The sequence below is a fragment of the Aedes albopictus genome, chromosome 3, assembly GCF_035046485.1.
Source record: "Aedes albopictus strain Foshan chromosome 3, AalbF5, whole genome shotgun sequence".
Classification (NCBI taxonomy): Eukaryota; Metazoa; Arthropoda; class Insecta; order Diptera; family Culicidae; genus Aedes; species Aedes albopictus.
Genome location: NC_085138.1, coordinates 304,860,593 through 304,881,996, shown reverse-complemented (window position 1 = coordinate 304,881,996; position 21,404 = coordinate 304,860,593).

The following is a 21,404-nucleotide window of genomic DNA, read 5'->3' as shown; positions in this document are numbered from 1 at the left end:
GCGCCGTCGCTGCCGCCGCCGCGACGAACAAACACTTTGAACTGTCTCGTCTTCTATCGCTATGGCATGTCGAGCGGCCTCTCCTCTGCCATCGATCTTTCCAAGTTGTCATCGCGCCGTGCGCGGAGGTGCACGTGCTGTGGCTGGCTGGCTGGCTGGCAGGTTAGGTTGGAATGATGATGGTTTGAGGATCGGTTCGAAGAGGCTTGTCTCCTGGCTGGTTGCCTGCCTGCATCAAGGAAACGGAGGTGCGGCATATGGAAAATAAAATACCGCAAACGATGCAATTGTGTCATCGCGTTGACGTTCAGGGTCCCCCGCAACTTCTAGACCACACAGAAAAAAGTTTTCAATATTAACAGGAGCACAATTGGATATTTCGTTGAATGCAGCTTACTGTAACCCTTTTTTCTCACACAAATTTAAACTATTTATCATGCACATATAGCGTTCCACGAAATTATATAAAGTTCACACCATCTACTTTTCATTTACGCTAAACAAGCAAAAAATTACACGACTTTCGTTGAAGCCGGCGTTGAGGCAGTCGCAGCTCAAAATATTTGACGCCGCCATATTGCATACACTACCCGCCATAAATATGGAATCGCATCTTCTAGTATTGCAACACCCCAATTGAATATTGCAGCACCCCAAAAAGTTTGGCATCACCTGAAAACCTTTTTTTTTACTCAACTATATCTCAAAAACCGTATCCTCTGCAAAGTTTAGACCTTCGGCAAAGTTGTTCAGCAGGTTTATGACCTTCAAATGGTGAAATGCTTGGTACGTAATTCCGCCACTATGTGGCGCTAGTGTGCATTTACAATGAAGTACTTTGACATGGTTTATCTCAAGATTCTGACCACCTAGAATGTTCGTGTCTTCAGCAATGTTGATCAGAAGGTCTATGGCTATCAAATGGTGGTAAGTTTAGTGCGTAATTCCGCCGCAATGTGGCGCTAGTGTGCATTTACAACGAAGTACCTTGACATGGTTTATCTCATGATTCTGACCACCTAGAATGATCGTGTCTTCAGCAATGTTGATCAGAAGGTCTATGGCTATCAAATGGTGGTAATTTTAGCGCGTAATTCCGCCACTATGTGGCGCTAGTGTGCATTTACAATGAAGTACTTTGACATGGTTTATCTCAAGATTCTGACCACCTAGAATGTTCGTGTCTTCAGCAATGTTGATCAGAAGGTCTATGGCTATCAAATGGTGGTAATTTTAGCGCGTAATTCCGCCACTATGTGGCGCTAGTGTGCATTTACAATGAAGTACTTTGACATGGTTTATCTCATGATTCTGACCACCTAGAATGATCGTGTCTTCAGCAATGTTGATCAGAAGGTCTATGGCTATCAAATGGTGGTAATTTTAGCGCGTAATTCCGCCACTATGTGGCGCTAGTGTGCATTTACAATGAAGTACTTTGACATGGTTTATCTCAAGATTCTGACCACCTAGAATGTTCGTGTCTTCAGCAATGTTGATCAGAAGGTCTATGGCTATCAAATGGTGGTAAGTTTAGTGCGTAATTCCGCCGCAATGTGGCGCTAGTGTGCATTTACAACGAAGTACCTTGACATGGTTTATCTCATGATTCTGACCACCTAGAATGCTCGTGTCTTCAGCAATGTTGATCAGAAGGTCTATGGCTATCAAATGGTGGTAATTTTAGCGCGTAATTCCGCCACTATGTGGCGCTAGTGTGCATTTACAATGAAGTACTTTGACATGGTTTATCTCATGATTCTGACCACCTAGAATGATCGTGTCTTCAGCAATGTTGATCAGAAGGTCTATGGCTATCAAATGGTGGTTATTTTAGTGCGTAATATCGCCGCAATGTGGCGCCAGTGTGCATTTACAATGAAATACCTTGACATGGTTTATCTCATGATTCTGACCACCTAGAATGTTCGTGTCTTCAGCAATGATGATCAGAAGGGTTATGGCTAACAAATGGTGGTAAGTTTAGTGCGTAATTCCGCCACAATGTGGCGCTAGTGTGCATTTACAACGAAGTACTTTGACATGGTTTATCTCATGATTTTGACCACCTAGAATGTTCGTGTCTTCAGCAATGTTGATCAGAAGGTCTATGGCTATCAAATGGTGGTAATTTTAGTGCGTAATTCCGCCGCTATGTAGCGCCAGTGTGCATTTACAATGAAGTACTTTGACATGGTTTATCTCAAGATTCTAACCACCTAGAAAGTTCGTGTCTTCAGCAATGTTGATCAGAAGGTCTATAGCTATCAAATGGTAGTAAGTTTAGTACGTAATTTCGCCGCTAGGTGGCGCCAGTGTACATTTGCAATGAAGTACTTTAACATGGATTATCGTATAAAGTTCGTATCTTCAGCCAAGTTTAACAGGCGGTCTATGGCTATCAAATGGTAATAAGTTTAGTGCGTAATTCCGCCACTATGTGGCGCCAGTGTGCATTTACAACAAAGTACTTCGAAATGGTTTATCTCATGATTCTGACCACCTAGACCTACCTGTGCGCCGACTATATTTTGCTCGGCGGCAGCGTGAGGGCCATTTTTGGCCGGCGGCAGCGGCGTCACGCTGGTGGCAGCTTTCGGCGACGTGACCAAAATTTGACCATAATGTTACATTGACAAAGCAAACAAGTTATCATTACGCTTTAGAATTTGTAGTCTGAGCTATTTCATGACCATTGATGACACAAACTATTGATTGAATAAATACCTTTTGTAAGTCCTGTTCAAATCCGTCGCTGCGACCAGCGATTAGACCTATTGTGACATTACCCGCATCCTTAGTGTAGTTCATGTTGCAATACTGCATTGCAATTGAAGGCAATACAATAGAGATTTTGCAACAGTTTTTGTTTCATTTATTTAGAGGGAAGGAATCTCGTTTCCTCAGGGAGGAATCTCAGAAGGAATTCCAGGAGAAACCTTGAAAGAAACTGGAGAAATCCATGAAGAAATTTCTGGGCTTATCTCTGCAGGAACAGCTGTATGAAATCCTGAAGGAACTACTGCAGCACTATCTGGTGGTTCAAGAGTCTGTCTTAGAGAGATCCCTGCAGAAACTTCTAAAGGAATCCATGATTGAAATTTTCGAGGAATTTCAGAAGCAAATCCAGGAGGATTCCATAAATGAATTCAAGAAGAAAACCTAAGGGATTTACAGCAGAAATCCTCGAAGGAATTCCAGCGGGAATTTCTAAGGGAATTCGAGAAGGAATCCTTTAAGCAAGGATTTCTAGGAGGAATCACCGAAAATATCCAGGAGAAATTCCAGCAGAAAACCTCAAAAGAATTCAAGTGGGAGTTTAGAAGAAAATTAGAAAAAGAGTCTCCAAAGGAATTCTAAGAGGAATCAACGAAAATTACCTTAGAGGTATTTCTGGAGGAATTCCAGGAGAAATCCCCGAGAGAATTCTAGGAGGAATCCCCGAAGGAATTCTGAGAGGAATCCCCGCAGGAATTTCAGAAAGAATCTTCGAAGGAATCTCCCAAGAAATTACAGGAGAAATTTATGCAGAAATCTCAGGAGGAGCCACCGAAAGAACTTCGGAATAAATCTTCGAAGGAATTTCGAGCGGAATTCTTAAAGGTTTTTTAAGAGGAAACCCCCAAAACGAATTTCCATAGGAAGTCAGAAGGAATCCCCGAAGAAATTCAAGAAGGAATCCTCGAAGGAACTCTAGGAAGAATCCACGAATTCTAGAAAGAATTTCCGAAGGAATTCTTGGAGAAATCACCGAATAAATTCAAGAAGGAAACCCTGAAGGAATTCCAGGAGGAATTCCATGGAGAATTTAAGGAATTCCAGGAGGAATCACCGAAAAAAAATAAAAGAGGAATTCCAAGAGGAAACTTCAAAGTTATTTCAGGAGGAGTTCCCGTGTTAATTTTAGGAGGAATCCCCGACGGAATATCAGGAGGAATACCCGAAGTAATATCAGGAAGAAACTTTAAAGGAAGTCCAGCAGGAATTCACGAAAAAATTCCAAGGCAAATCCCCGAAGGAACTCTAAGAGGATACCCCGAAGGAATTCCCGGTGGAATCCACGACGGAATATCAAGAGGAATCCCCGAAAGAATTTCAGGAGGAATCCATGAAGGAAGTTCAGTAGGAATCCCCAAAGAAATTCCAGAAAGAATTTTTCAAAGTAATTCGTGAAGGAATCCTCAAAAGACTTCTAGGAGGAACCATCGAAAAAAAAATTAGAGGAATCCTCGAAGAAATTTCATGAGGAACCCGTGGATAAAATTGAAAAGGAATCTTCGAAGGAATTTTAGGGGGAATCCCCAAAGGCATTCCAAGAGGAATCCCCGCAGGAATTTCAAGAGCAAATTCCGGAAATAGTCATGCGTGAATCCCAAAGGAATTCCAGCAATTATCCACAAGGAAATTCCAGCAGGACTCCAGCGGGAACTTCCAAGGGAATTCGGTTAAGAATCTCCAAAGGATTTCAATAACGGATCAACGAAAAATATCCTCTGAAAGAGTTCCAGGAGAAATTCTTGAGAGGATTCTAGAGGAATCACCGAAGGAATTCCAAGCGGAATCCCCGAATGAATTCCAGAAGAAATTTCCCAAGGAATTCTAGGTGAAATCCCCGGAGGAATTCAATGAGAAACTTCTGGAGCAATCTCTGAAGAAATTCGAAGAGGAATCACAACAGAAATTCCAAGAGTAAACTCCAAAGGAAATCCAGGAAGAACCTCCGAAGTAATTGCTGGAGGAGTTCCTGTAGAAATTCCAGGGGGAACCCCCGACGGAATGTCAGGAGGAATCTCCGAAGAAATTTCAAGAGGAATCCTTGAAGGAAGTTCAGCAGGAATTTCCGAAAGAACTCGAGGATCAAAAAATAATAATTCCAGGAGAAATCCCCAAAAGAACTCTAGGAGGAGACCGCGAAGGAATTCCAAAAGAAATCTCCGAAAGAATTCAAGGAGAAATCTCCGAAGGAATCCCTGAAGGAAGTCCAGAATGAATACTTCGACGGAATTCCAGGAGGATATCCTGAAGAAATTTCAAGAGAAATCTCCGAAGACATTACAGGAGAAATCTCTGCAGGAATCCCAGGGGGAAGAGGAAACCCCATAGAAAGTTCAGAAGAAATCTCCGAAGAAACTCTAGGAGAAATCCCCGAAGAAATTCCAGGAGGACTCCTGGAGGAATTCTATGAGGAATCCCTGGGGGAAATCAAGGAGGAATCTCCGTAGGAATTCTAAATCATCTAAATTCATCGAAGAAATTCCAGGAGGAAACCCCGAAGTAATTTTAAGAGAAATCCACGACAGCGTATCAGGAGAAATCCCCGAAAGAATTTCAAGAGGAATCCTTGAAGGAATGACACATTAATTTTGTTTCTGCACTGATCACCGGCACGAAAAATAAAAACCGGCGGCGTGACAAACTGCGGCGTATAGCCTAGGTAATCAGAATCATGAGATAAACCATGTCAAAGTACTTTGTTTTAAATGCACACTGACGCCACATAGCGACGGAATTACGCACTAAACTTACCACCATTTGATAGCCATAGACCGTCTGATCAACTTTGCCGAAGACACGAACATTCTAGGTGGTCAGAATTATGAGATAAACCATGTCAAAATACTTCGTTGTAAATGCACACGGGCGTCACAAATAGGGATGTAGTACCGGTAGTACCGGTATCGAAAATACCGGTATTACCGACCAATTTTTGGTACCAAAATACCGGTACTAACTAAACCTTGGTACCGGTACTTTCGGTACCGAGAAATCTCTTCCGAAGTGCTGAAATCTGGTCATTAGTATAGCTGATAAACAATGAAAATAAACGAAAACATTTCAAATCAAGTACTTTGACAAACAAACATTTCACAAATGAAAATTTTCTACAAATTCAGGACATCATGAACAATGATTGGGTTATTGAACGTTTAATTTTAGGAATGGATTTACTATCTTTGAATAAAACTTGTTAGATTAGGGTTTCGTGTAATTTCTTCAGTTTTTTAGAATCCGTAGATTTGGTTGAATCTTTTCTGTCTCCATCTAGCAACTATCTATCGGATTTTGGTACATGTATGGTTATTCCTGTTTTACTTTAGACTAATCAAGATACTGCCAGTGAAACTGCGTAGCAGCTAAGCAATGGCTCTAGAAACAGTTTCATACAACTCATTTCCTTCTATATTTTTATCTCTCTATATTTTTGTATAATTTAGTATTTTCTGGTTAGATTTTATGACATTCATGAAAACCGAAATTGACAAAAGTCTGGTAAATTGTAGATCTTCTGTACAAAATAGATTACTCTTAATTTTAGTGAAAAATTTCCAGTACCGGTATTTTACCGGTACTACCGGTATTGCAAGCCCTAGTACCGAAATACCGGTACTCTTAAAAAGTGGTCGGTACTGCGACCCCTAGTCACAAAGCAGCGGAATTACGCAATATATTTACCACCATTTGATAGTCATAGACCGTCTGATCAACTTTGCCGAAGACAAGAACATTCTAGGTGGTCAGAATCATGAGATAAACCTTGTCAAAGTACTTCGTTGTAAATGCACACTGGTGCCTCATAGCGGTGGAATTACGCAGTTTACTTACTACCATTTGATAGCCATAGACCGGCTGACCAACTTTGCTGAAGGCAAGAACTTTCTAGGTGGTCAAAATCATGAGATAAACCATGTCAAAGTACTTCGTTTTAAATGTACACTGGTGCCACATAGCGGTGAAATTACGCACTAAACTTATCACCCTTTGATAGCCATAGACCGTCTGATCAACTTTGCCGAAGACAGGAACTTTCTAGGTGGTCAGAATCACGAGATAACCCATGTCAAAGTACTTCGTTTTAAACACACACTGGCGCAACCTAGCGGCGGAATTACACACTAAACTTACCACCATTTGATAGTCATAGACCGTCTGATTAACTTTGCTGAAGACACGAACTTTCTAGATGGTCTGAATCATGAGATAACCCATGTCAAAGTACTTCGTTTTAATCGCACACTGGCGCGACCTAGCGGCGGAATTACGCACTAAACTCACCACCATTTGATAGCCATAGACCGTCTGGTCAACTTTGCTGAAGACACGAACTTTCTAGGTGGTCAGAATCATGAGATAAACCTTGTCAAAGTACTTCGTTTTAAACGCACACTGGCGCCACGTAGCGGCGGAATTACGCACTAAACTTACCACCATTTGATAGCCATAGGTCTTCTGATCAACTTTGCTGAAGGTCTAAACTATGCAGGGGATACGGTTTTTGAGATACAGTTCAGAAAGTGATAAAGTCTTCAGGTGATGCCAAACTTCCTGGGGGTGCTGCAATATTCAACTGGGGTGTTGCAATACTAGGCGATGCGATTCCATATTTATGGCGGGTAGTGTATGTGGAAGCTCTCGCAATCGGTTGCAAACAGTGAAATTGTACTTTAAACCGCATCAAACGAAGAGATTCGTGGTGATATTTGTATTCCCGAAAGTGCAAAATCAACTGTGCTAATCGAGTATTCAAAGAGTGGTGCATTTGAACTTGAATTTCAAGGAAAAAAGTGTGGAGTGTCGTCTTGTTGCCGAGAGTGAATGTTCCATCCTGCGCCGCTAAGTGATTTTCTTGTTCCAACAATCGCCTAATTTGGAAAGATTTCGGAAAATAAATTAGTTTAGTGATTATAAATGGCTGTTTTCCCTACTTCCATCCCGAAACTGAACCCCTGTAATAGTTTCCCCACTGCACGTTTTCTCTGTTCTTGGCTGTGTTGTGTTTTTTCACTTTGTTTAAGGTCCACTTCAGCAGTAGGTAGGAAGCAAACCAAAACAAACAATACATTACACGATGCATGAAATTTACATAAATGACCAACAGCAGGCGTGTAAATTTATGTGCGTATGTCAAGCTCGTGTATTTTTACGCCATTCTTCGCATTCCCTTTATGTGCATTAGAAATGGCGGAAATTTACATGAATTTTTCTAACTGTGTACCGGCTACTGCAGAAATTGGTCACGAAAATCTCTTATAGAGCATAACAAAACTTGAAATGTTATTTGAGTATTGTATGTTTTTGTTCGTCCCATCACGTTAGAGTTTAGGTTCACTCACCACTTCGGTGTGCTATTTGGCTATCTTGCCTACATGTAGCTAAGGTATATTTTGTTTCGATAGATAGAAAGTAACCTACTGTTGTTTTTTCCCCAGTAACGTATTTGTGTTCTCGGAAAAGAAGTAGCCACAGGCCAAGAATTTTTTTAGAAAATATAAACAAAACAGTCAGCTCTACAGGGGATAGACAAAATGATCGGGACAGGCAAAATTTTTACTCTCCAAAAAAATGGTCAAATAGTTGTAAGTTTTTGTACAGTGCATCGAAAAAAAAATAACTGTAAGTTGATCAACTAGTTGTGTATCAATGGTCCAAATTTGGAATAGATCGGACTATTCTACATGAAGTTAGAAAGATTCTAGAAAAAGTTATAAATATCTTATGATTTTGTTAGTAAATTGGTCTAAATTTTCATGTATTTCTATACATGGATATTTTTCGTGTTTCAAAACAGCCAAACTTTGCCCACTTTGGGCTAGCACTTAGCGAAGTTCGATTGAGCTGAAATTTTGCATGGGGAATTGTTTTGAGGAGACGAAACCTATGAGCACTACCCGTTTTTGAAATTCGAAAAGTCGATTTTCATTGTCACCCTAGTAGTCATTCTCACAATGAACTGTAACATTACACATCCAACTGTAATCTGTAATCCACCTGCGATTTCATGAGTATTTCCAACATACTTTTAAGATATTCCAGATCATCCAAACTACTACGGAAACAATAATTTCAGGTCTACACTTACACTCCCGTTCAAAAGTTTGGGGTCACCCCCTCAAAAACATGTCATTTTTTTAGGCCCATATCTCCGCCAATTTGCGTCCGATTTCAAAACCCTAGGTTTCATTCAAAAGATAATAAGTCAAAGAAACTTTGAACATGATTTAAAAGAAACTTTTTCAAAAAAATTTGTATGTAAACTTGACCCAAAGTTGCCAAATTTTCTAAAAAATGAATATAAACTTACGACAGTGTCGCTGGAAGTTGGGTCGACCAAATTTTAAGATGAGAGCGGTAATATGACCCATTTTCTATTAGCTTTCAACTGCTTTTTACAGAACTTTGCTAAAAAATCTAGAAAAAAAAGTTATTAAGTAAATTAATCCTTGATGTCATCGACCAAAAGTTTGGGGTCACCCCTCAATATGCTGCATCGGCCAAAAGTTTGGGGTCACTTTCGTAAAACATGGAAAAGTGATTTGGTGATATCTTTGTCATCTATAGTTTAATTTTAATTATTTTTAGCTCATTTCAAAGATAATTAACTAAATTTACGTTTGATGTCTTTAACTTAACGTATTTAACGATTTTTGTATATAAATATGTTATGTAAAGTTAGCACATTTTACCACGCTTCAAAAAATGAGGCAACTTTACGTTAAGTTTCAGAATGTAAATTTCAACAAATATGTGTGGTTCAATGTCTATGCAGTAAGTATCATTCATTTTGTTTCAAATAAGCCAAGAAAAATTAAAATTGAATGAAAGATGACAAAGATATCAACAAATCACTTTTCCATGTTTTACGAAAGTGACCCCAAACTTTTGGCCGATGCAGCATATTGAGGGGTGACCCCAAACTTTTGGTCGATGACATCAAGGATTAATTTACTTAATAACTTTTTTTCTAGATTTTTTAGCTAAGTTCTGTGAAAAGCAGTTGAAAGCTAATAGAAAATGGGTCATATTACCGCTCTCATCTTAAAATTTGGAAGACCCAATTTCCAGCGACACTGTCGTAAGTTTATATTCATTTTTTAGAAAATTTGGCAACTTTGGGTTAAGTTTACATACAAATTTTTTGAAAAAGTTTCTTTTAAATCATGTTCAAAGTTTCTTTGACTTATTATCTTTTGAATGGAACCTAGGGTTTTGAAATCGGACGCAAATTGGCGGAGATATGGGCATAAAAAAATGACATGTTTTTGAAGGGGTGACCCCAAACTTTTGAACGGGAGTGTATGTTAATAGCTTTTGCCACTACGTTAAGTTGTCTTACATATGTAATCAACTATATTTACCAGAGTAGTTCGAGGAACAATAAGCGTTACTATATATTTCTGGGTCTTCCTTACTGTTCTGGAGCCTATTTGATAAAAAACAATAACTGATGATTTCGTTTTGGATTGTAACGTTATACAACCAAATAGGATCCATGAACCACCTAATTCTCAAGGGTCACTCCATGATAGTTTTGTTATAATTCAGGTCATCCAATTTTTCATGTAGTACACAACTTTACATTTACACTTGCAATGCTTGTTTCCAGCTACATTTAATAATGATACATAATGAATCATATTTACTAATATTCTCCAAAGACTAGTAGGCATTGTTCTGTACCTTTGAAATATTTAGGGTTGTACAAACTTTTGTGAAACTCATTTTGATAATGATCTGCATTAGTTGTTGTCATTTTTTGTGCTATGAAATAGTTATTTATGTAACGAGTTGCAAAAAGTTGATTTTTTCAGCACGAGTCGTACATTTATCCAACGAGGCTTGCCGAGTTGGATAAATACGAAGAGTGCTGAAAAAGTCGAGTTTTGCAACGAGTTCCATACAAAATTTTAATCAATGATTTTTTCATAATGCAACCCATTTGAGTTGCATAATGTTCATAATGCAACTCAAATGAGTTGCATTATGAACATTATACAACTATTTTTCATTATGCAACTCATTTCAGTTGCATAATGAGCCAGTTCGGAAAAATTGACCATTATGATACCAAAATGAGTTATATAAAATGTAAATTATGATACTGAATTGCATAAAGTTACATTACCTAGTCTAACCCACCCAGGGCCGTGAACTTTTGTGAAACTCAGAGCCATTCCAAAATACTTTCCTACAACTTAGAACGTCCAGTTAACCTTTGTATCAACATCCTCAACTCTAGTTTGGATGACCCCAGTTGATCTGATGATGTGCATTGAACATCCAATAAAAAAAAAAAATACCGTTACAACCTAAGAATTTAGGGTGTAAACTCAAGAACGGTTTTGATGACCTTTGATATCCCAACAGATCTAATATTGTGTATTGAACTTTTAGAAGACTTAATGGACATGATAAAATACAAATTGTAGCATTGTATTATGAAAGAAGTTACCATTAAACTCGTAGACCATAGGATCTGAATTCAAGAACAGTTTGGATAACCTAAGATCAAGCCTAAGATATCCCGACTGATCTAATGCTGTCTATTAAGCTTATTGAAGTATTGAAAATACCTAAAATGCTATACAGTATCCCTGCAACCCTTCTGAAATCCAATTATTCATCCCTGAAACGTCCCTGAAACCACCTCCTCCTGGAACGTCTCAGAAATCCTTTGGAACGCTCTCAAATGGTTCAAAAATCTTACTGAAAGCCCTTAAAACTGCCAAATTCACCTGAAACTCCTCAAACGTATTGAAACGTCCCTACAATTCCCTCCTGAAACATTCAGAAACGTCTCGTATAAACCATTTTGAAACCCCTGGAACTTGTTTGAGCTCCCTTGAAGTTCCATGAAACCCCTGATATCTCTGAAGTTACCAGTTGTGTATTTCGTCGTAGAATTTTCAATTCTCGACCATAGTGCAGCAGGTTAGAATCATTCGATTGTCACTCACTCAGTTACTATTGGTACGGGTTGGGGCTGCACCACCGCACCGCTCGCTCTAGTCCATTTCGCCTCAGCAGTTAGTGGAAGGGTGCCATCATAGGACACCTCTACGACTGATCGACCGATCAACCGCACGCGAACGCCAATTGCTAGGATTGTCTCGCGTGCCGTTCCTCTCCTTATTGTTGTTAACTGGTAGGTAGGTTACGAGATGGCATGTTATATGCACGGCCATGTGCAATCGATCAAACGCCGAGAGCTGGGAGGTGATCATTACTCAGGGGCTCCGCAGATATACATAGGCACAAATTAAAGGTTTAGCGAGGATTTAACCTCAATCGAGAGTGACTTACAGCGGCGTGCTCTAGAACAGGTGCCGCTGCATAGGCAGATGAGAAGCTAGAGGATAATTTATTATGGTTCTAAGATCAAGATCGTAGGTCGCAAAGCAATGTGTAAAGATGTATAATTGGGGCAATTGGTGGTACTTTGTTGTGAGTTTAATGGTTAATTGAAAATATACAACGTACCGGACGGTAAACAAAGGGTCCTGCGACGTTAGGTGATTGATGGCTGTCATGTAGCTTACGATTTCTTGTTTTGAGGTGTATAAATTGTCTTACCTGAAATGGAAAGGGGAAAAATGGAAAGGAAATGATCAGTATTATATATATTATCTATAGAGAGTTATTTCATATTTAAAATTATAATATATTCAAAATGATTTAAAAGCAACATGGGCATCATTATTACAACTGCAATGGTAAGGGACCGTTCATAAACCATGAAGACACACTCTTTCGTAGACTTTTGAACATGAAATAATTTAAAAAATTGTACGGATTTGGACATCCCACACAAAAAAAGAATGGACCACTGACTGTACTAGATTGATGTTATTTTAACATTTTCATCATTTTTTATCACAAAGGCATTTTTGTGAAGATACTATATAGGACTATGAGACTACATGGCGACCGTCACACGAGGCAACACCAGACTTCTAAAGCATTATTGATGGGTTGGGCAAATTAATAACCACGTACGCAAATGTTTCATAATCTCACTAAACAGCTATTTTTCTGCGAAAAATTCATTATTTCCATATATATTCCAATGTGATAAAATCTAACTCAAATACACGGTGTACAATCTAACACATACAAGTGTAACATTTTCTTTGGAATCCATTGCGTCTTGTTCTAACACCCATTTTATTTGTGGTCGATTTTTACTTACCACATCCCTTATTAGTAACTTGGGTAGGGTAAGAAACCTTTTCAGCCCCATAATCAAATTTCAGTATGTAGCACTGTAGCATCCATAAACCACTTTAATGCGTCATTCAATGTCACGATCTTTACCATTTGCATCTGTAGTGCCTTTGTGCCATCGCAGGGATGCAAAGGCCCTTCGCTGCGTTCTTGAATCTAAGGTTGAGGTTTCACGCTCTGCATCCTACATCTTCACACCCAATCCGACGATCAATCGGGCACGTTCGTACCATATGAAAAAGATCTAGGACCGCACATACGGCACTCTAGCGCGGTCATGAATGTGACGTTTAGTAGCCACATTTTACGTGCGATAATTGCCTTACCAGCACAGCCCAACCACCCCTGCACTAGCAAAGCAAGCACATGGTTGGTCTCTCCCATAGAACAGAGATGTATGGGGATCGTTAATGAACTGTCAAAACCGTTTTATTATTTAACAGATGTGTGTATGTCGACGAGAGACTCTCAGCATCTGTGGTGCGGTCGCTTGTTCTGAGTCCTTCTGTCAGGGAAGTTAAACTCCACCCGCCTATTTGGTTAGTTTTAAGTGCTTTTCGCATTTACTGGTTTCGAGTCACATTCTTTGTCGGTACCAACACGGGCGGCTTTGGGGTCAAGCCGGGTGCTTAAAATATTTCCGTTTCAAATGTTTACGCTTGGTAACGATCGATAAAAATCGCTCAAAACATCTACGGTCTTGTCTACGGTTATTCTAGTGTGCCGCATGTGCGGGGGAGAGTGAGTACAAATGTGTCTCCTGCTGTTACATGAAATTTGGATTTTTTTTTTGAAATATGTTCATTTTTGTTCTTTTTATACGGACTTTTTTATTGCACGGTAGTGTAAAAAAGTTCCCATTCTTGTAAACAGTTCTCATGAAATTTCCGAACAAGTATTTGGCAAAAATTGTAGTAAAAAGTAGCAGTGAAATGGTCCAACAAAATCTCAGAAACAGACGCGTCAACTTGATCAAATTTATAGGGGGTGGGGGTGGTTCAAAGCCTGGTTTTCCGATTTTTTGTATGGGAAAATCGAAAAATCGTCAAATATTGGGGGCAAAATCATGCTTGGAGATCTTTGAAGATCTTTGGAGAAATCTTTAGCAGAAACTGTGTCAAAATTTGCCCAAAACACTCCTAAAAAAATAAAAACTTCCCACTATTTTGTTAAACATTTCTTGGTGATGTTTTGATAGAATTTTAGGAAAATTTCCAAGATGAGTTTTTCTGGTGATGGAGCCGTGAAATAATTGGGGTGGAAATTTGAAATTCAGTTGTCAGAAATAAACATACACAAACCTCTGGCTAAACTTAAGGAGAAGACCTGATATAACCATCAGTGGTACCAGAGTGCAATCAGTATTGTCCTTTTTTTTGGAAAATATTACATTTTACAAGACTGATTTTTACCTTGAGTCTTTGCCCAAAAAATTTCTTCAGAAATTAACTCCTGCAGTAATTCTAGCCAAGGTTTCTTCAGGAATACCACCTTATGTTCGTGCTGAGTATCCATACGACTTTTTTGACGTAGGACTACGTCTCTCTTTTCTATACCGGGTGTCATTCTAAATTTTCAGAAATCGGCCGCGTTACGTTCAAAGTGGAGATTTTGAGCGTTAATAACTCAGCCATTTCTTGTTGAATTTTCAAAATTTTGGCACCAATCGATTGCAAATCTTTAAACCAATTATGTCCAATAATAATATTTGCTGTTTTTCAATAACAAACTATTGAAAAATTGGGAAAAGTGAACCCATGTTTATTCCAGCCAATCACGATCGAGCACATTTTGGATGCTCCCGTCGAATATAAAAGCTACTGCTTCTTCGCATCTTCCCTCATTTGCCTTTGTCGTCTCGAGATGAACGCATCGAACGAGAGCTGCCCACTTTCTTCGTTTTCGCTCATTATTCTTTGACGGCCGTGTCGGTTCGGTGTCGGTGGTTGTTGGCAAGGGTGCTGTTGCACATTCACCTTCTAACCGTCTAACGCGGCAGACCAAGGAAGTGTTTCGAAAATTGGATTGATCGACGGTGGTGGCAGAGGCAGCAGCAAAATCCACAGAAAGACCCGCCGTGACGGACGAATTTGCGAGTTGCGTCGCTTTTCTTTCCTCGGGGCCTCGATTTGGATTGAGTGACAGCGGCGCATTGCTGATAGCATCAGGATTCGCATCCACGGCAGCAAGCGGCGGGCCAATTTTCGACGGCGTTCAGCATTCAACAAGGAATAAACCAACACCCATTGCGTGGCATGATGAATTCATGTCATTTTCTGTTCAAAATCGTTCAATATTTAAACGGTTCTTTTCAGGACCATCGAAAATTATTCCTCAAGAGTTGTGAATCAGATAATTATTTCATTCCATCGAACAGGAAAAGTGTGGTGTGACCGAAAAGTGAACGATTGAATGCTTGATGGCCCCGCAACCAATGATGATGCCGGCCACCAATGGTTCCATCCGGAATTTAGCAACGCTTTATCCTATCCGGACCATTTTTAGTGGAACATTGTTAAATTATAGCATTTTCGAGTTAAAATGATCTGAATCTTCCAATATTTTGGTTACTTTATTCGTTACATGAAACTTTTCTCATTTCCCGGTTGATAAACCGTTTCAAGCGTCTGGTGCATGTGGGGCGGGGCATGCAAACGAAATAAACTGGAAGCCAGCCAAATGGGAGGAGCTTCATCTGCTAATCTAGGGGTATAAAAGCTGTACCCTCTGTTTTCTTTCGTCATTTTCGTTGGATCAGTCAAGGTGGTTGGTGTCACCTCCAGCCCGGCAGCAACACACACCAACACAGCGACGACTCTGCTCGGCCAGGAATTTCTTCCACGGCAGCAAGCTGCCGGTTAGTGTTCGAAGGCATTCAGAATTCAACGCGGCGTAAACCAACCTGGCAGGACCACATCAAAATCGTCCATAATACAAACGGTCCTTTTCAGGACCACAGAAAATCTTTCCTACAGAGTTATGAAAAGTGAAAGACAGCTCCGCTTCTCAGCAAAAGTGAAGCCGACCATTAATTTTATCCACAGCAGCAAACAGTGGGTCAGTTTTCGGTGGCCCAGCATTTAGCGCGGAGAAAACCAACACGCATCGCGTGACATGGTGAATTCATGAACAAACGGTCCTTATCAGGGCCACCGAAAATGATGCCTCAGAAGTTATAAATCGGATTATTTTCATCCATAAATCGAGAAAAGTGGTGTGGAACCAAATAGTAAAAGCGTGTATACTCGTTGCTCAGCAACAGTGAAGCCGGGCAATTTTCGATGGTATCCAGCATTCACCACGCACAAACCCAACACGCATTGCGTGGAATGGTGAATTCATGTAATTTTCTCCAGATTCCAGGCTTAATATCATCGATCGGGAAAAGCGTGGTGCAACAAAAAAGTGAAATATTGAATGATTGATGGCTCAGCAACAATGATAAAGCTGGCCACTAATGATTCCACCTGGAATTCCACAACGCAGTTTCCAAATAAGACCATTTTCAATGAAAATTGGCTCATTTCTAGGATGGTTAATTGTTTGAAGCGTCTGGGTGCACGCGGGCGGGGCATGCAAACAAAATAAACTGGAAAGGCAGCCAAATGGGAGGAGCTTCATCTGCTAATCTAGGGGTATAAAAGCTTTGTCCTCGGTTTTCTTTCGTCATTTTCGTTGGATCAGTCAAGGAGGTTGGTGGCACCTCCAGTACGACAGCAGCACACACCAACCCAGCGACGGCTCGGCTCGGCTGGAAATCTCATCCAAGGCAGCAAGCGGCGGGTCAGTTTACGACGGCTTCCAGCATTCAGCATGGAGAAAACCAACACGCATTGCGTGGCGTGGTGAATTCATCAAAATCGTCCATAATATAAACGGTCCTTTTCAGGACCAAATAAAATCTTTCCAAAAGAGTTATGAGTTTGACCGCCAGTGGACTTTGGCAACGCATTATCATATCCGGACCATTTTGCGTGAAAAGTTTTTCAATTCTAACATTTTTCAAATTAAAATGATCTAAATCATCTAATATTTTGGTTACATTATCTCGTCGGTTTCCTGCAATAGGGGCACAACTCAAAATTAGTCATTTTTGAGATTTTGATGGCAAATGATGAAAAACCATGCAAACTTTCATCTGACAAAGACCCGTTCCGAAATTCGATGAGAAACGCGAGATTTTTGCATTTTCACCAATTTTCCGCAAAAAAGGCACAACTCAAAATCAGTCAACTTTTTCAATAGTCGATGAAAAATAGTAATCTAAAATTCATGAAAGAGATAGTCCTCCAGTCCCTTTCCATGATACAACAATCAAAATTCGTATACTTTTGTCTAATAATGAGAGAAATAAGTAAACTTGTAGGATTTGCTTCAAGATTGCCAATTTTCAAACGCTCATTCTGAAAATTCACATTTTTTGAGTTGTGCCCCTGTTGCAGGAAACCGACGATCTGTTCAATGGAAATTTTCTCATTTCTCGGTTGGTTAATCGTTTGATGCGTCTGGAGCATGAGGGGCGGGTCATGCAAACGAAATTAACTGAAAAACCAGCCGAATGGGAGGAGCTTCATATGCTAATCTAGGGGTATAAAAGCTGTGCCCTCTGTTTTCTGTCTTCATTTTCGTTGGATCGGCCAAGGAGGTAGGATGTCATCTCCAGCAAGCAGCCGCATATCGACTGCGATGACTCTCGGCTGATAGCACCAGGAATCTCATCCACGGCAGCAAGCGGCGGGCCAGTTTTCGACGACGCCTAGTATTGAGCGCGGAGGAATCCAACACGCATTGCGTGGCATGATGAATTCATCAAATTCGTCCATTATTCAAACGGTCCTTTTCAGGACCATCGAAAGTGATTCCTCAAGAGTTACTTGGAGAAATTTCTACCCTTGATCGAGAAAGGTGTACTTCGTTGCCAGCAAGAGTGAAGACGGTCATTAATCTCATCCACGGCAGCAAGCGGCGGGGCAGTTTCAGGTTGCGTCCATCATTCAGCACTGAGAAAACCAACACGCCTTGCGTGGCATGATGAATTCATGCCACTTCCTTCCTAAAATCGTCAATCAATCAAACGGTCCTTTACAGGACCACCAAAAATTATTCCTCAAGAGTTGTGAATTAGATAATTTCATTCCATCGAACGAGGAAAGTGTGGTGCAACCATCCAATATTTTGGTTACTTCAGCCGTTCAATGAAAATTTTCTCATTTCTTGGTTGATTAATCGTTTGAAGCGTCTGGAGCATGCGGGACGGGTCATGCAAACGGAATAAACTGCAAAGCCAGCGAAATGGGAGGAGCTTCATCTGCCAATCTAGGGATATAAACTCAGTGTTCTCTGTTTTCTTTCGTCATTTTCGTTGGTTCAGTCAAGAAGGTTGGAGGTGGATGTCACCTCCAGCAAGGCAGCAGCACACCAACTCAGCGACTACTCTCGGCTATCGTGCTAATGATAGCACCAGGAATCGCATCCATGGCAGCGGAGCGGTGGGCCAATTTTCGACGGCGTCCAGCATTCTCCGCAGAGAAAACCAACACGCATTGCATGGCATGGTGAATGCATCATAATCGTCCATTATTCAAACCGGCTCTTCTCAGGACCATCGAAAATGAATCCTCAAGAGTTAATTAGATAATTTCCAACATCGATCGAGATGTAGTGCAACCAAAAAGCAAAAGACAGAGCATCGTTGCCAGCAATAGTGAAACTGGTCATTATTCTAATCCACGATCGCAATATGATGTTTGGGAAGCTATGGCTGAACGCCTTTCAATATTATAATCATTTTATCTTTTCGACGAAAATTCTTTCAAACAACGGTTGAACATTTATCTTCAAAATGAAATAATGCTCAACCCCCAAGTGATGGCCAACTACGCGAGTTACGGAAGGTTTAACTAATTAATATCTTATGAATGCGTTCAGTGAAATGAATCATATAACAACTTTAATCAACACATCACTCCGCTGATTTTAATTTTGCCAGTATACATTGTATAGGCCTTTTATGTGATAAATCCGTTAGGCATTTATTTACGAAGGTCGGACAGCAATGACCCGAAAAATCAGCAGATGCAAGAATTCAAATGAAAGGGCCCATTTTAATATATAAAAGTCAGAACTTCATTCCAGCCTTTGTCCTACGTCAACATTGCGGTTATGTCTCAGACATTACCCACCCCTAGTTTTTTTTGTCAACGAATGCGTCTATGTTTTTTTTTCTTCGGAATGTTAGGCTTTCGTATGTGTTGATAAAAAAATCATTCAATTCGGTTCACTTATTTTCGAGATATGACAGTTCAAAAATTGATTGATTGAAAAATAGTGTTATACGAGAACGGTTCTAGCTTCGCGAAAGATTAACCAACCGTGCTAAAATTTGTACCAATGATGCATATTTAATAGTTCGAAAAGTGGAGCGGACCTGGTGTGATGGTTAGAACACTTGACTATCACGCCGAGGACCTAAGATCGAATCCCACTCCCGACAAACTCGCAAAATGTGAGTTCTTCCTTCGGAAGGGAAGTAAAGCGTGGGTCCCGAGATGAACTAGCCTAGGGCTAAAAATTTCGTTAATACAGATAAAAAAAATAGTTCGATAAACAGTCAAAATTTGAGAATTTCCGGTGCTTTCTACGAGAAGTTACAGCTTGTTGAACTTTTTGCGAGAGAAAGAAAAGTTGCCTATCCCCAACATTTTGGCCACCTTCTGTATTTGCTGCTCATAAATTTGAATTTCTACCTGACAGAGAGGAGACAGCTCACTGACAACAAGGATGTTTACATTTCTTCTTTTTACAACTTTTTGCGCCCCATAATGGTTTGAAAATATAAAATTGGTCAAAAAAGATTTGCATATTGAGTTCGCTGCGACAGAGCGTGTATAATAATTGGATTCGTTCGCTGGTTGAGGAAAACTGGTTATCATTATTATTTTGTATTTGAACAAACTGAGCGAAAGATAATATCCCAGGTAACCAATAAGCAATTTATTTAGCATTAATTCAGCATTATCTGCGCCTTCACAGCTAGTCAATTAATGCCACTCAGCCGTATATGCGCCTTTAATGCTACTTAACCCTCTAATGGATTCCTGGGGTCCATTTGGACCCCGAGCAACTTTTGAGTAATGGCAAACACGTTTGGTAAACATATTTACTTTATTTTTACAATACCTTCAAACTAGACCTAGTTCTATTATTTAAGCAAAAATAAAGTTGATTTCATGGCATACTTTGGTTTTTATTCCATGTCAAAGTTGAACCGGGCAATTTTGCATAGCTGAGGTCCATTTGGACCCCAAATTGAATTCTCTATGTCTTTTGATTCTGTTATTTTAGAATATTCATGTCTTCGGCAAATTTGTTCGGTAAGTCAAGCGCCATCTGGCAGTGATTTGGTTAATTCGAAATTTTCTCACTAGATGGCGCTATTTGGCATTAACAATTTAGTGATATAATGTCTACAAACGAAATTATCGGTAGATTTAGAGCTTGTAGAAGCGTCACGTCTTCGGTAAAGATGCTCAGTAAGTCGAGCGCTTATAGATAATGAACCGATTGATTCGAAATTCCACCACTAGATGGTACTAGTGAGCACGTAAACTTTGTATCTTATATATCACTGAATTCTTATCACTTAGAAAGATGACGCCTTCGAGAAAGTTGTTGTGTTGGTCAAGTACTTCCAGATAACGGGCCGTATTATTTGAAACTTCACACATAGGTGGCGCTAATGAGCATGCAAATTCTACATCTCATGTATCTCAGAAACCTGATCACATAGAAAGATGGTGTGTTCGCCAGAGTTGTTTCATAGGTCAAAAATTAACAGATGATGCAAAATTTGATTCGGAATTCCATACATAGGTGGCGCTACTGAGTATACAAATTTTATGTTTCAAATATCCCAGGATCCTAATAACTTCATTCGGCCTTCTGCCCCACCGTGGGTGCCCAGGACTGAAAGTAAGTAGTAGTATAATTCTATTACCGTCTCTACTATCTTCAGCTAAGATGTTTGGCCGATAATTGACAGATAGTCGACCGCTTGTTTCGAACCTTTGTCACTATATTACGCTAGCGAGCAAACAATTTTTGAATCTTTTTTACATCAGGATTCATATTATTTAGACAAATTTAGATTCTGCAAATAAGTTGCAGTCGTTTTGTGGTGTCAGTGAGCATGCAATATATCTCATTTTGCACAAGATTCTGACTATTTTGCAGGGATGGCATACCGCGCAGAAACTGCGCCCCTTTACGCTCACCTTTCACTGAAACACGCAGTTTCATTCACCTTTCAAAAGCGGAAAACGCATAATTGAAAATAAAAAAAAAATGCTCTCACTCAGTGCACACGCAGAATGTTTACAGGGGACTGTTCAAATGTATTGATGTAC